General features: G+C 48.0%; 1 protein-coding gene and 1 pseudogene across 1 annotated transcript in view; both read left to right on the forward strand.

The window, feature by feature from the left end:
- LOC125944420 (uncharacterized) overlaps positions 1 to 14,435 on the forward strand; it is a 96,511-nt gene that overhangs the window by 66,095 nt on the left and 15,981 nt on the right. The gene's annotated exons all lie outside the window — the stretch shown is intronic.
- Positions 11,760 to 12,009, forward strand: LOC119446940 (U2 spliceosomal RNA; annotated as a pseudogene).

Here is a 14,435-nt window from a genome sequence, read left to right on the forward strand (position 1 = left end):
TTTGCCATATAAACAACCGTTCCCAAGGTTCTAGTAATTATACCATTATGAAAAAAATGGAAATTGTCTTTTCAAACTTACGACAATAGCAGTCAAGCACTATGTCCGCCTCGTCTTACAACTCTTCTGCGAAAATGTCACGTCCGCTACGCTCACAGCCTTTATAAAATGTTTAGTCTAACGAAAAAGATTCGTGGGGCCGCAACATTTGTATGGGGTCCATTACAGAGAAGCTGTTTAGATGCATACATGAGCTGCATACATTATGAAATCATACATTTTTTTTTCATACGGTACCACACTACGCAACACAATTGAGCGCCGCCGCGGGCACTTGCACTACCCATGCACCTGTCGCAACCGCTGCTGGAGCCGCGCCGGCACATCCAACGCGCGTGACGTTACAGCCACAGAACCGCAGGCCACGTGCACAGGCGCCGTCGCCACTCTTTAGCCTCTCCCCCTACCCGTCTCACTGCTACAGCGCTGTCGCCACACTGTTTCCCTCTCCCTATACGAACGCGCGTGACGTTATAACTACCGAAGCGCAGGACACGCGCACATGCGCCGTCGCCACTCTTTACTGTCTCCCTACCCGTCTCCATTGCTACAGTGCTGTTGCCACACTCTTTCCCCCTCCCCCCGCGTACGCGCGTGACGTTACAGCCATAGAAGCGCAGGCCACGTGCACAAGCGCTGTCGCCACTCTTTACCCCCTCCTCCTACCCCTATCCATTGCTGCAGCGCTTGCCGCCACACAGTTTTCACCTCTCCCCACGAACGCGCGTGACGTTACAGCCACAGAAGCGCATGCCACGTGCACAGGGCGCTGTTGCCACTCTTTACCCTCCTCCCCCTAACCCTTCTTCATTGCTGCAGCGCTGTCGCCACACTGTTCCCCCTCTCCCCACGAACGCGCGTGACGCTATAACTACAGAAGCGCAGGCCACGTGCACAATCGCCTCCATTCCTGTCCATATGATACGGACACAAGCATAAAGTCCCTATATAAGAAAGTACCGCCATCTACGCTTTCCTCCGTCGTCTCCTCTCCTAAAGCGCTTGCTTTTTTCTTATTTTTTGCTTGCGAAAGCAAGTCGACGGTGGCGGCCCTAGAAAGTCCACGTTGAAACTTTCAGGCCGGGCGCGCGCCGCCGCCGCCGCCGAGACTGCTGCGGCGCAGAGGTACTTTGAACATGGCTACTGCGGCTGCGCAGAGGTACTTTGAACATGGCTCTGAGGCGGAAAAAAAACAAAATATAAAGAAGTCAAAGCGCGCGCTATCATCGTCCAATCGGAGATACAGGAGAGAGCAAAGCGGCGTTGATCAAAGGATGGCGGTACTTTTCTTATATAGGGATTTTACGCAAGCAGCCCGTGATACCCCCTCTGGGAGCGCATGCTGGAAATGTATACGGGGAAACAGCTTCGCAGTAAAAAAACACCATCAGACGACGCCCGAGCGACTTTACGCGCTTCACTCCTAAAGTTAACGACGAGGTCTATCTTACGTACGTGCCCTAATTGGGTTTTATTTTTTTAGAGGGCGAGTACACGTCACAGGCGTCCATAATCGTCACTGAAGAGAAAGGTAAGCATATGTACCAGTTCAGAGCGGTGTTAGAGCGTCGCACAGTAGCGGATGTACACTGATAGTGTACGTCTCTGACCCTTTCGTAAAACAGTGAAATTGTAAGTATACATGTCACTTTTGTTCTCGAGCTTAAGTACCTCTCATAACAAGATCAACATTACTCAGGGTACAAATAGGTGCAGTGTTCTGTGCACTTTAGTGAGGTGTACTGTTCAAAATAAGTTCTACCTACCGCCAGAAACTCGCGTATATTTTACAATAATATTAAATTTCGTAACGAGACATGTAAAAATTTTGCCCCTCGTATTGTCAAGATGAGATATCGCCTACGAAAGCCACGACGCAGCACGTTGCTCCACAGCGGAGATCTTGGAGGCCTATATGCCTGCGCTAGCTTATGAGACGCGCCAAGTTTTGAAGAAGTAATCGAGATGCTACACGTCAAAGGCGCTCAAGCGCCAGCTCACCGTCGTCTCAGCAGTTTTGGTGATGGACTTTTAGTAAGCCAACACATGAAGAAAGTAAAGCTAGATCATGCGCCTATTATTAGCTGGTCGGACCAATTTTTTCTTAATATGTGGCTCTGTCCGTACCTGCAGCTGCACACCGCCACTGTTCTTCGCCGTCGCCGGCCTGCTGGTGTTCTTTCTAATCGGATCCAACCTCTTCATGTTCATCAACGGTAACTGATCTCGAAATACTCTAATTATGTAGGGGGCATGGGTGTTGACACGGGGACACGAGAAAGCCTAGAGGGAGCATGACGTCATGACACAGCTGGTGTCCAAATCCAGGGCCCATGGGTGTGTGGTCTCTGGACTTAAAATGTAGGTCTTAAAGGCTTACATTTTTGTTATGTTTTTGCAGGTGTAATGCGCCGGATGCGATTGCGAGAGCCGAAAGCGTCATATACGTTGAGTTTTGGACAGCACCTATTAGCCCCGGAGGCAACCGCTCCTGACCCCACCACTCCCCCCTTTCTGGGCCATTTTTGCTCGCTCGCCCGACCTTCCAAGGTTGCCATACCTTTCAAGGCATTTTTCGGTTCATGGTAGCTTTTAAAAAGGGCGCCCTGTCACGATCGTCCTTCGTCATCCGCTTTACTCTTCCCACCACCTTCCACGTGCTCGATTTATATCGCTTACTGCTTGCCTATCACGTCGTGAGGGCCTATTTCCCACGAGCCTTTCGTTTGTATATGTTATCGCTAGGCCTCAAATGTGTAACGTGACGCTTTCTCCTAGGTTTTGTTTCCTTCCTCCATAAGTGTTTCTGACTTCTTTTCTTTGGACAATGTCACCCGGATAATTCAGCATAAAGTCTCTAAGTGAGGGTGATGATGACTTGCTAGACATTTTGTCGCGTTTACGTTTTAATTGTTAAGTATTCCTTTTCTTATTATTTCGAAGCTACGTATAGCTTTAAATTACCTCCTGCAGTAGCAAGTTCACTGTTTCAACGTGGATGTGAACCTCCAATTTTGTAAAAGAATATCATATCTCAAGAATATGTTCTGCCTATGGACAAACAACTTTGATGCAACCTAGATGCAACCCAGACCATAGGTTAGTAAGGTCTAGGATTTCCCTCAATTTGAAGAGAGAAAGAATAAAATTAGTCAAGAAGAAACAGGCCAACCTAGACGCAGTAAGGGTAAAAGCAGACCAATTCAATCAGGCTGGTGCTTGCAAACAAATATGCAGCTTTAGAACAGGAAGATGAAGACAACATAGAGGTAATGAATGAAACCGCAACTAGGCTGATCTCAGAAGTAGCAATTCAAGTGGGAGCTAAGGTACCAAGGCAACTAGTAGGTAAACTCTCCCAAGTAACAAAGGACCTAATAAAGAAACGGCAATACATGAAAGTGTCAAACTCGAGAGATCAGATCGAATTCGCTGAACTGTCGAAATTGATCAATAAGAAGAACGTAAGGGATATCCGAAATTATAACGTGGAAAAGCTTGAGGAAGCAATAAAATATGGACGCAGCATGAAATCAGTCAAAAGAAAACTTGGCATAGGACAAGGCAAAATGTATGCACTGAAAGATAAGCAGGGCAATATCATCAGCAATTTCGATGACATAGTAAAAATAGCGGAAGAATTCTATACTGACTTATACAATACCCAGAGCAGCCAAGCTACTTTCATTCGAAGTAGTGATGAATAGGATACAGAAGCCTATAACTAGCGATGAAGTTAGAAGGGCCTTGAAAGACATTACCAGGGGAAAAGCTGCTGGAGAAGATGGAATAACAGTCGATTTAATCAAGTATGGAGGAGATATGACACTTGAAAAGCTTGCGGCGCTTTATACGCAATGCCTCAAGACTTCAAGTGTACCAGAAAGCTGGAAGAACGCCAACATTATACTCATCCTTAAGAAGAGAGACGTTAAAGAATTGAAGAATTATAGACCCATTAGCTTGATTTCAGTATTGTATAAAATATTCACCAAGGTAATTTCAAATAGAATCAGGGCAACACTTGACTTCAGCCAACCAAGAGAACAGGCTGGCTTCAGGAAGGGATATTCTACGATGGATCATATCCATGTCATAAATCAGGTAATAGAGAAATCTGTGGAGTACAATCAACCTCTCTATATGGCTTTCATAGATTATGAAAAAGCATTTAAGTCAGTAGAGATACCAGCAATCATCGAGGCATTGCGTAATCAAGGAGTACAGGAGGCATATGTGAATATCTTGGCAAATATCTACAAGGATTGCATAGCAACTTTGGTTTTACACAAGTAGAAAGATATCTATCAAGAAAGGGGTCAGGCAAGGAGACACAATCTCTCCAATGCTATTCACTGCATGCTTAGAAGAAGTATCCAAGCTCTTAAACTGGGAAGGCTTAGGAATGAGGATTAACGGCGAATACCTCAGCAACCTCCGATTTGCAGATGGCATTGTCCTATTCAGCAATAACGGGGACGAATTACGACAAATGATTGAGGACCTTAACCGAGAAAGTGTAAGAGTGGGGTTGAAGATTAATGTGCAGAATACAAAAATAATGCTCAATAGCCTGGCAAGGGAAGAAGAATTCAGGATCGCCAGTCAGCCTCTAGAGTCTGTAAAGGAGTACGTTTATCTAGGTCAATTACTAACAGGGGACCCTGATCATGAGAAAAATATTTACAGGAGAATAAAATTGGGTTGAAGTGCATATGGCAGGCATTGCCAAACCATGACTGGGAGCTTACCACTATCGTTGAAAAAGAAAAGTGTACAATCATTGCATTCTACCGGTGCTAACATATGAGGCAGAAACTTGGAGGTTAACAAAGAAGCTCGAGAACAAGTTGAGGACCGCACAAAGAGCGATGGAACGAAAAATGTTAGGCCGAACGTTAAGAGACAGGAAGAGAGCGGTCTGAATCAGAGAACAAACGGGGTTAGCCCATATTCTAGTTGACATTAAGCGGAAGAAATGGAGCTGGACAGGTCATGTAATGCGTGGGATATATATAACCGGTGGACCATTAGAGTTACAGAATGGATACCAAGAGAAGGGAAGCGCAGTCGAGGATGGCAGAGAACTAGGTGGGGTGATGAAGTTAGGAAATTTGCAGGCGCAAGTTGGAATCATCTAGCGCAAGACAGGGGTAAGTGGAGATCACAGGAAGAGGCCTTCGTCCTGCAGTGGATATGAATGGCTGATGATGATGATGATGATGATGATGATGATGATGATGATGATGATGAGATGGCTCGCTAACGAGCTCTGGAAGTAGCCACAAATGACGGCGCACAAATACTCCTTGGGATAAAATGGTGGGGTACTGAGCTCAGGAAACGTCCCTGGAGTAATTTCACCTGGACAACTATTTACGTCACTGTCGAAGACACAAAAAGGTCGCTAAGGCTATAACAAAACGGCAAGGTTGTCGTTAAGGTGACTAAAAGTCGCTAAATTTAATATAACCTTCTCGCTAAGTTACCACACATTTGTTAGCGTGGGTGGCGCAAATGCGAGTGTGGTCTATATATGAGCGCTCTTCGAAGCACAGTGCAGTAATATTTGACCGAAATCATCATTACTTCACTATAGGTAGTTGCATTTCAAACTGCTCGTAATATCAGAACGTCGAAAGCTGTTTAGGACACAGAGTTTCAAACAAAAAATTACTAGAAGGAGCTCCTGCGCTATAATGTCTACGGAAACTGCAGATGTGACGGTTTAGCCAGCATGGGACAATGATGAGCAGTGCATTGATTAGCCTTAACCCCGTCCTTCCGGCTTCAAATGGCTTTCTGACGTTGCAAATCGATAACTTTCACACGCAACTTCGCGTTATAATTGCAGCGATTCGCTTTGATTGCGCATGAGCGCAGACACGTGTTAATACCTTGCCGTGTTTAGAAAACTACAGTTGCTTTGAAATGTATGAAGATGAGAGCGTCAAAAATGACTTCGCAAGAACACCTGAAGGAGCCAGCATGAATATTAGACAAATAAATGTATTACACAGCGTTCCCATGGTACACTGTAAGCCGATTTACCACACTTAAGGGTCCTTGAGGGTGCAAGTTGGTCTGAAAATCACACCCTTACACCCGTAAATGGCATAAGGCTGTGAGCTGTAGACAAAAAGCATGGCTGATGTGTGAAAACTGGCCTACAATGTTGCTGAATGAACAGACGTTGATTAAATGCGAGACATTGGGCTAGCTGGTGCTCGTTCATCTTTTAATGCGCTGAGTAGAACAGAGTAATACCCCTGTCACACGGCGCGTGTAATGTCATTCTCAGCGAATGAGATTACGTGTTAATGCGATTTTTGTTGCTTCTACACGGGCATATATATAGCGAATAACATTCACAACTAATGGAATTCGCCCTTTGAATGAGTTTCCCGAACTGATTCACGTGCGACTTGTGCAATCTCGCCGACAGGGGATTTGCAAAAGGTTACAAAATCGATAAGTTAAAACGAAATGTAATATATTTTCAAATAACCATCCAATGTTTACCATATTGTATCGCTAACAGTAAAGTGCAAATATGTAAACAAGCAGCACGATTTGTAAGGTTTAGTTATCATAGCAGCCTGCCGATAAACATTGCCATCAATTATTTTGTACTGTCCTTTTATTAATATGCCCCTCCCCCCCTCACCCAATGCTCTTCGGGGCCTGTTAGGAATAAATAAATAAATTGTGATTGCCATTTTGTTTACCCGTGTAGACTGGAAACGCAACCGTATAATGAATGACATTCGGTATGAATGTCATTTACTGCAAATGACATTACATGTGCAGTGTGACAGGGGTCTAACAACACGATAGGACGCACCAGACAAGGGCGACAAGGCGCAAACTACACAAGAGCTTTTCCTTTTTTTTTTCTTTTTGCTTGCCGCCATTACAGGCGCGTTATCAAGCGCGAGCGTTGGCCAAATCTAAAGGCCATGACATAAGCTTGTGTTACGCATGCGCCTTTTTCACAGCCAACGTCGGAAGCGCCGCTGGTCTGGAGGCCACAGAAGAGCCCGAGATGGTGGTCTCCACCGAAGATGAGCCGCACATCATCCGACGCGCCGTAAACGAGTCCGAGGCGCACGACCACGGGACGGTGGTGCTAATGAAGCCGCCAGGTAATTGCGCACATACACACATGCGTCATGTTATGCATGCTGTATGTTGTACCAAATGCTTTTTTTTTTTTTTTTTTAAGTGCGCCAGCGCTAGGATTTCCAAATCCGGCGAAAAGCCGTTGTGTGTCTGTCTGTGTGCTGCGCAATCATGAAGATTGAGATCGAACAGCAGTGCCGTGTGGTGGAGAGGAGGTAAGGAGTAGCTACGTCATCCGTTGGAGGAGGGTAACCATCTACAGCCAATGAGGCACTCCCGCTTCGCACGGTGCAGGCATTCAGAGCGCGCGCGCCGCGACAGCTGCACCCAATAAATAGTAAGACGCGCTTGGCCGCAGTTGCGGCCGGTCAGGTGAAGCGCCCGTGCGCCGTTCTCCTCCTCTCACAGATAGTTTTGCAGCGCGTCAGAACAATTCGTGTCGCAGTTCTTCGGAGATAGGCCATGGATGAGGCAGCGGGTCCATCTGGGTTGGTCGACGCGGAGCGCCGTGCTCGACGGAACGCACAGCTACGGCTGAAACGACAACCCGAGCGTGCGTCGACTGATCCTGACATTGTAGCTAAATGAGAGAAGCTAATGGAAGCAGACAGGTTGAGAAAATGTCGTGAAACTTGCAAGTGAAACTCCTGCACAGAGGGAGCACCGTGTCGACGCTGATGGCGAAGCCACGAGAAACGCGCGGGCTAACGGAACTCCCGAACAGCGACAACGCCGAGTAGACGCCAACGTTCAAGCTATGAGGGCTCGACGGTCGAGGAAACTGCCGAAGAGTTTGCCGCGATTGGTCAAATACGTTCATCGAGTAGCGGCCCACGCCTACTGGTACATACCCAATAACCCAAGTTGGCTTCAAAGATGTTCATTAGAGACTAGCACAGACCGAGTGGCACATAGCCAAGATAAGCCAAGACACTATAGGCAAAACTAGGGTTAACGGTGCTAGCGCAGAATAGTTCGTGCTTAGCCAAAGCAAGGACCCTGCCGGAGCTAAACCGTCATCCATGTTGTAATATCATACAGAATTTTGAAAAATCATCTGTGACAGATAGCACAATTCTAGTCCTCGAGATGGATTACTCAAAGGTGTAGACATTACTTGTGTGAGAAATCAAAACGCACAATGAACTAATTACAAATTGACTAGTTACTTTACGGCACATATTGCAACTTACGAATTGCAGCCTGTATCCTCCTGAAACGAATTTTCAGGATGACATCAGTTTCGAGACATTAATTCCAAAAAGTGTGCGACGAAATACACGGGCGCTCCAGTTACTTTAGTGCATACGTGAACAAAACGGCGATTTGTTTAAAGGGTCCCTGAAACAGTTCGTACAAATTTTGTAGACGCGTAGGATACAGCTACAGTAAATCATTCGCACCCCAATTTGTGTGAAGCGTCTCATATTAAGAGAGCTATGGACAGTTACAAGTTACCCTACTCCATAGCCATGCTTTTTCTCCTCAACTCGTTCGCCGAGCGATCGGGGCTAAGCTCCGCATTCGCTGGTTCTACGTCATGATGTGACGTCGTGTCGTCTACTTCCGGTTGTCTTGGAGCCAGCGCGAAGCCTCTTCAACCTATCTGCTAGCAGCCGGGCCGTCGATGACACGCGCGCCGGCTATCCAAGCAGCGTGCGTTGCGAGCGCTCTGTCGCAGCGCCGAGCGTGTCCGGTATTCTAGTAACCGCAATCGAGCTGCGCGTTTTGACGTATGGAGGGAGGCGTAAACTAAAGCCCCGTACGTGAGTGGCCTGATCGGTCTGCATGGTCCAGCCACGTGGTGGCGCAGAGCTTAACCAGTCAATCAAATAGCTAATATCAGTAGCGCACACAGGATCTCTGCCAGGGGGGGGGGGGGGGGGGGGGATTTGTGTGTGTGTGTGGGGGGGGGGGGGGGAGAAGCACGTTGCATAACATGAAATTTCCTTGCTTTAGCCAGAGGATCCTCTGGCTAAAGCAAGTAAATTGCATATCCAACAGCAAATAAAATGCCTAATAATTATAATAATATAATGACAGCAAGGATGATGACGATGTTTATTTCTTCAGCGTTTTACTCAATGTAATTTAAATAATGTTATAATTTAAGAGGGAACGAATAAATACAAGGCAGTGATAGTGTTTTTGTTAATCAGGAGAATTCGACCTCAAGCCGCCTCCTGAATTGTAATGACAGTGTGAACAAAGCACTGAACGTACACGTTGGACTAGTTGGGCTGGACGCGAGGGGGGGGGGTTACAACACTCGAACCCCCCCCGTCGCCGCGCCAATGGCTAATATTGCTGTAACCAAGCGTAAAACATTTTAAACATCTAGGAAAAAAAGTCGCAGTTTCGCCCGATAGGCGAAGCATCAATAGCGATGGCAAATTTACTAGTAGAGTATACGGAGTAAGGATAGTAGTTTTATGGGCCGCATAAACTTGGACACATTCGGTTACTAACTGAATTAACAAGCATGGTGTCAGCGCGCTCAAGGAACCATGAATAGATCACACTGGATGACCGCAGACAAGCACTGTCAAAACGGCGTGAACAAGCACGGCAGGAGCAGTGAGCGAAGGGTCATGTTTATCGCTTCAACGGAAACTGAGCGGCGAATGCACAGCGCATACAAAAGTCAGAGCCGTGTGGAGATCGCTTTCAAGATACGGTGCGCGCGACAACCCTCAGCCACGCAAAGTACGCAGTTCCTGGCAGAATAGACGCCGCGCACCATCCCTCCCGCGCTGCCTTTCTGCTTTCCTCTTTTCGTGTGGGAGATTGAGTCGCCAGTTGCCCTTGCGCCCGGTCGCGAGATACGCAGCAGCTAAACGTCGCCTCCCCTCCCTCCCATCCCCCCACGACCTTTCGCACGACCGGAGACGTCGTGTTTGCTCTCCGCCGTGCGTTCGCTCTCCGTGAAAGCGCGCGCGCGTCCCTCGCGCGCTTTCACTCGCACATACAGCATATGGCGCGCGGCGACGAGTTTATCGCTGCTGTACTTTATACGGAACCTCACGGCGACGCCGACGGCAGTAATCTGCTTGGTGTGTCTATATAATTGCTATCGCAATAAAACTCTGTATGGTACGTGTACGGTGTAAAAAAACACCCCTTTGAGTGGTCGATTGGCGCCCTGTAAATCAATCAATGCTTAATTATGTAGTTGCCAAGTTTCTATAAGCTGTACTAAAAGTTAGATGGGTTGTGTGTGCACGCGTTGCTGGCCTTGCGCATGAGCAGAGCCTCTCCTAAACCTCACCGCTAGACTGAAACACTTTCTTTGCTCAGCGCGGCGCACCGATCGAACGCTCCAAGAATTGGGACCGAAGCACTGCTGTCTGAGCCGATACAGTACATTTGCTATTGAGTTGCATTGAAGTTGAGACTCATCGCGAGGGTATTTGCGGAGGAAAGGTTTTTTTTTCTGAAACTACACTTAGTCCAGTATTGACCTCGTGAGAGACATCTGCATCAGCGTCCGCCTACATCGGCATCGCAGGTCCAAGGACGAACCCCACCGGGAGTAAGACCGGTGACTCTCCCCAGCTGCTACCCAGCCGATCGCTGGTGTGCGTGCTGGGTGGGCGGAGCCAGGAGTACGGCCCGATGTGGCTCGATGGCCTGTGTGACGTGGCCCTATTGCCCTTCTACACGCTGCCCAAGGGCGGCGACACCTTCCACAACGACGGTGACAAAGTCACGCAGCAAGTTCTCGATAAGGCCGCCAAAGCCGTAAAGACCACCTATGGTATCCACGTGCCTCTCAAGTACGCGTGCGCTTTCTACCACATTGTTACGCAGCGGTTTGGAACGTACTACCTTGCGCGCAAAAGTGATGAAGATCTGGCAAAGCCATTGACTGGAGCTGTTAGAGTATCAACTTGCGTGTCTGCCTGTGCGCGTTTAGATGCAAATAGTTTGCATATACAGGGTGTCCCAACTATAAAGCACCAAGATTGAAAAATATGCAGATGCCACGTAGCTGGACAGAACCAAGGTAATGTTGTTTGCCGTCGCTTGGAGATACTCAGATTTTCTTGCATTCCACCTAATTACATAGTCTTCATTAGGTTATCAATTCTCAAGTATTATAATTAGATGAAAAGTGTCAATGAGAACATTGTAGAGCAACATGAAAAAATATTCAGTGCCATTCCACTCTGTGAAGGTGGATGACCAGCGAAGCTGTATATGTGGTGATTGACCGTTGCTCCGGTGTTTTCCGGGATCGCGGCCACATGGACTGTTCGCATTTCTTTCCGCCTCGCGGTCCTGGCGGGCGGCACGCTTAGGCTTGGCGTCCGCAACCCGCTCACCGTCGGTGGTCTCCTTCAGGAGCCGCCGCACCCATTCTTTTTTCTGTTCACGCCGTCGTTCTTGGTAGGCACGCTGTTCTTCTTCAGACCGTACAACACGCGGCCTACCCATTTCATGTCAGAGTAAGAGAAGAACTGAGGAAAATAGTCTACGTAGAGCATGACGTCAGGAGACAGAAGACACTCAGATTGGTAGGCACTAGTTCGAATACGCGGGATGGGCGTACACGTGTATGGTGCGAACGTATAGACATGGCCGACGCGGGTCAAAGTGTATACTATCTGTTCTTATCAGCTTAATATCTGATACGGGTTGTATTTGGACTCAAGATATTGCCACGGGAAATGGTCGCAATATTTACAAACTATATACAGCGAGCTGTAGCACTGCCAAGATGGCGGAAAGAATCTTTTCAATCGTTGGCGGAGTGCTTGAAGCCTGCTTCACTTCGACCGCGGGTCGGCCCGGTATTACGCTATCTTCGGGGTCCGCCCACGGGTAAAATTTCTCTTTCGATGCGATTCGGTAGACGGACGCAAAAATGTTCAGAACCTAGCCATATACAGCTTCGCTGTAAACCTTCCGACACATTTTTCTGTTCCTGAATACGTGCTACATAAAAGTGTTTTTCCGAGCGTGACAAAAGCCCACGAATACACGAAAAGTGCCTCGAGCGGCCAGTCGCGCGGCAAGTTTGCGTGTATTCGCGGGCTTCTTTCCGTAGCGTGACGAGAGACCGAGGAAGCAGCAGCGGCCACCAAGGCCAGCAGGTGCGCAACAGCTAAGCCCAGCGGGGGTGAGAGAGAGATACGGACATCGCGCCGGCTTCCGAGAGCAAGGGTGACGTGGCGTTGCGGCGATGCACTACAGCTGGCGCGCTACATCGCTGCAGCAGGTGTTTCCTTTCGCCCGCTCTGCTCCGTCAGGTCTCGTGACATGGCGCCGCAGCCAATGGGAACTCCGTCGAGCCGCGCTCGTGCCGTGGCGCCGCAGCCAATGGGACTTTAGGTGCCGTTTCGCTGCTATAGACTACAGACGCCGGCTTTTTCGCTCAGTGGGCCATTTGACGCTTATGCATCAGTAAATGTTTCCTTCGTCTTGTCTTAAGGGTGAAGTAGAGGCGCGCGCGTTAGTTGCAAGTTTGCTGGTGAGAATCTGCAGAGGCTCTTTTTAAGCTTTTTTAGGCAAAGCTAGCAATTTTACAGCAAACCTGTATACCTCTCGTTGGTCGGATTATCTCGTGGCGTAAACACGAAACGCCTAATTAACAATTGAAGGCAAACGCCATATCTTTCTGTGCAATCAGGCATACCGCATATATATATATATATATATATATATAAGTGATGTCACCACGCTTTCATATATAAAAGACAGACTCGTCTAGCAACTCACTCAGTTCATTCTAAGATTGCCATGGGTAGACCACAGAAAATAGACAACCGGAAGAACAGCGTGAATACAATGCTCGACCATGTGTGGTGTTTGATATAGCTTCGCTGGACATTCACGTGCGCAGCACGGGATGGCGGCCAATTTTTAACGGCGAAGTTGTTTACGCCAGCCGTAAAAAGTGCGCGTTTCACGAAATTATCATCATCAGCATTGGCTGGAGCGTCGTCGTCTTCTTCCGCAGCTGGCTCGGTGGCGCCCCTCGGTTAGTGCTCGTACTCGTGCTCGGCACGCGCTCGTGCCGCTGCTCCCGCGTTCGTCGTCGTCGTCGTCTGCTTCTACAGCTGGCTGCGTGGCTGCTAATCATTCCAGCGTGCACTTTCACTTCTCCTCTGTCGTCGTAATGGGGAGGAAAAGCTTGCACTAGGCTGCGCAAAGCTCGAGTCACAATGAAGCTGGCCGATCGATTGCGTCTCCTGGTAGTAGCTAGGTTGAACTTGGATATGTCGACGTTGAACTTGGTTGTATCTAGGCTGAACTTGGTAGCAGCCAGGTTTAGCCTTGGCTATGCCTGAGTTGAGCTTGGTTATGACAGCTATCTCTTAGCTTATGACGCAATCGATTGGCCAGCTTCGCTGTGTCTCGAGCTTTGCGCGGCCTAGTGCCCATCACTACTCTTCGGCTCTATCAAATGTTAGTTCTGATAGGCTCGAAACAATACACATTTAGGACTCTTTCGTTTCAGCCACAACAGTGGCACAAGCTTCTGCTATGATTTTTGAATACTATTTGTCTCAAATGCAGATATATCTCTGTTTAAAGAAGCCTTAAACTGCTCTTTCAAAAAGAAGCACATAACCGTTTAACAAATTTTTGTTAGCAAGTTATCGCAGTCATCTTTAATCCTAATGATCCCCGTTGTATTTCTAAGCATATCACGCATCTCAAAGCGAAGCTCTCTCGGCCTCTTCTCCCAACCTCGCGTGTGTTGGCTGCTGACTTCTGCGGCCATGCCGATTGCACGTCTTGAACATATGGGTACGTGCACGTGGGCGTGTTACACTGGGTGGGTGAACGTTCTTGGCCGAACGCCTAAAATGTGTGAGTAGGACTGGGTGGATGCCAAATAATCAAACAGAACAAGAGGTGAGAAGCGAACAGGTTGGCAACAGAAAATTGAGGAAGCGGGCCAAATGTGGATAAAGGGCGTCAAGGGCACAAAACGAAACAAGTGGGCGCATTGAACGAGCAACGTTGATTAACAGAGAAGTAAAAAAGTTGTCGCAGTTTCACCTGAAAGGCGAAGCATCAATTGCGATAGCAAATTTGTAGAGAGCTATACGGAGTAATGATAGTAGCTTTATCAGCTGTATAAACTGGGACATGCAGCAGCACCGGCAACACGCAGAACTGTTGTCGACGCCCTCGGCGTTTTGCCCGCGTTCGCACAAAATGCGTGCGGCGTTGGTGACTGTTGCCGGAGCCTCTGATATAAATATGCACTTGGTGCCGCAGCTAAACGTCGCCTCCCTTCC

This window comes from Dermacentor silvarum, chromosome 3, assembly GCF_013339745.2.
Source record: "Dermacentor silvarum isolate Dsil-2018 chromosome 3, BIME_Dsil_1.4, whole genome shotgun sequence".
Lineage (NCBI taxonomy): Eukaryota > Metazoa > Arthropoda > Arachnida > Ixodida > Ixodidae > Dermacentor > Dermacentor silvarum.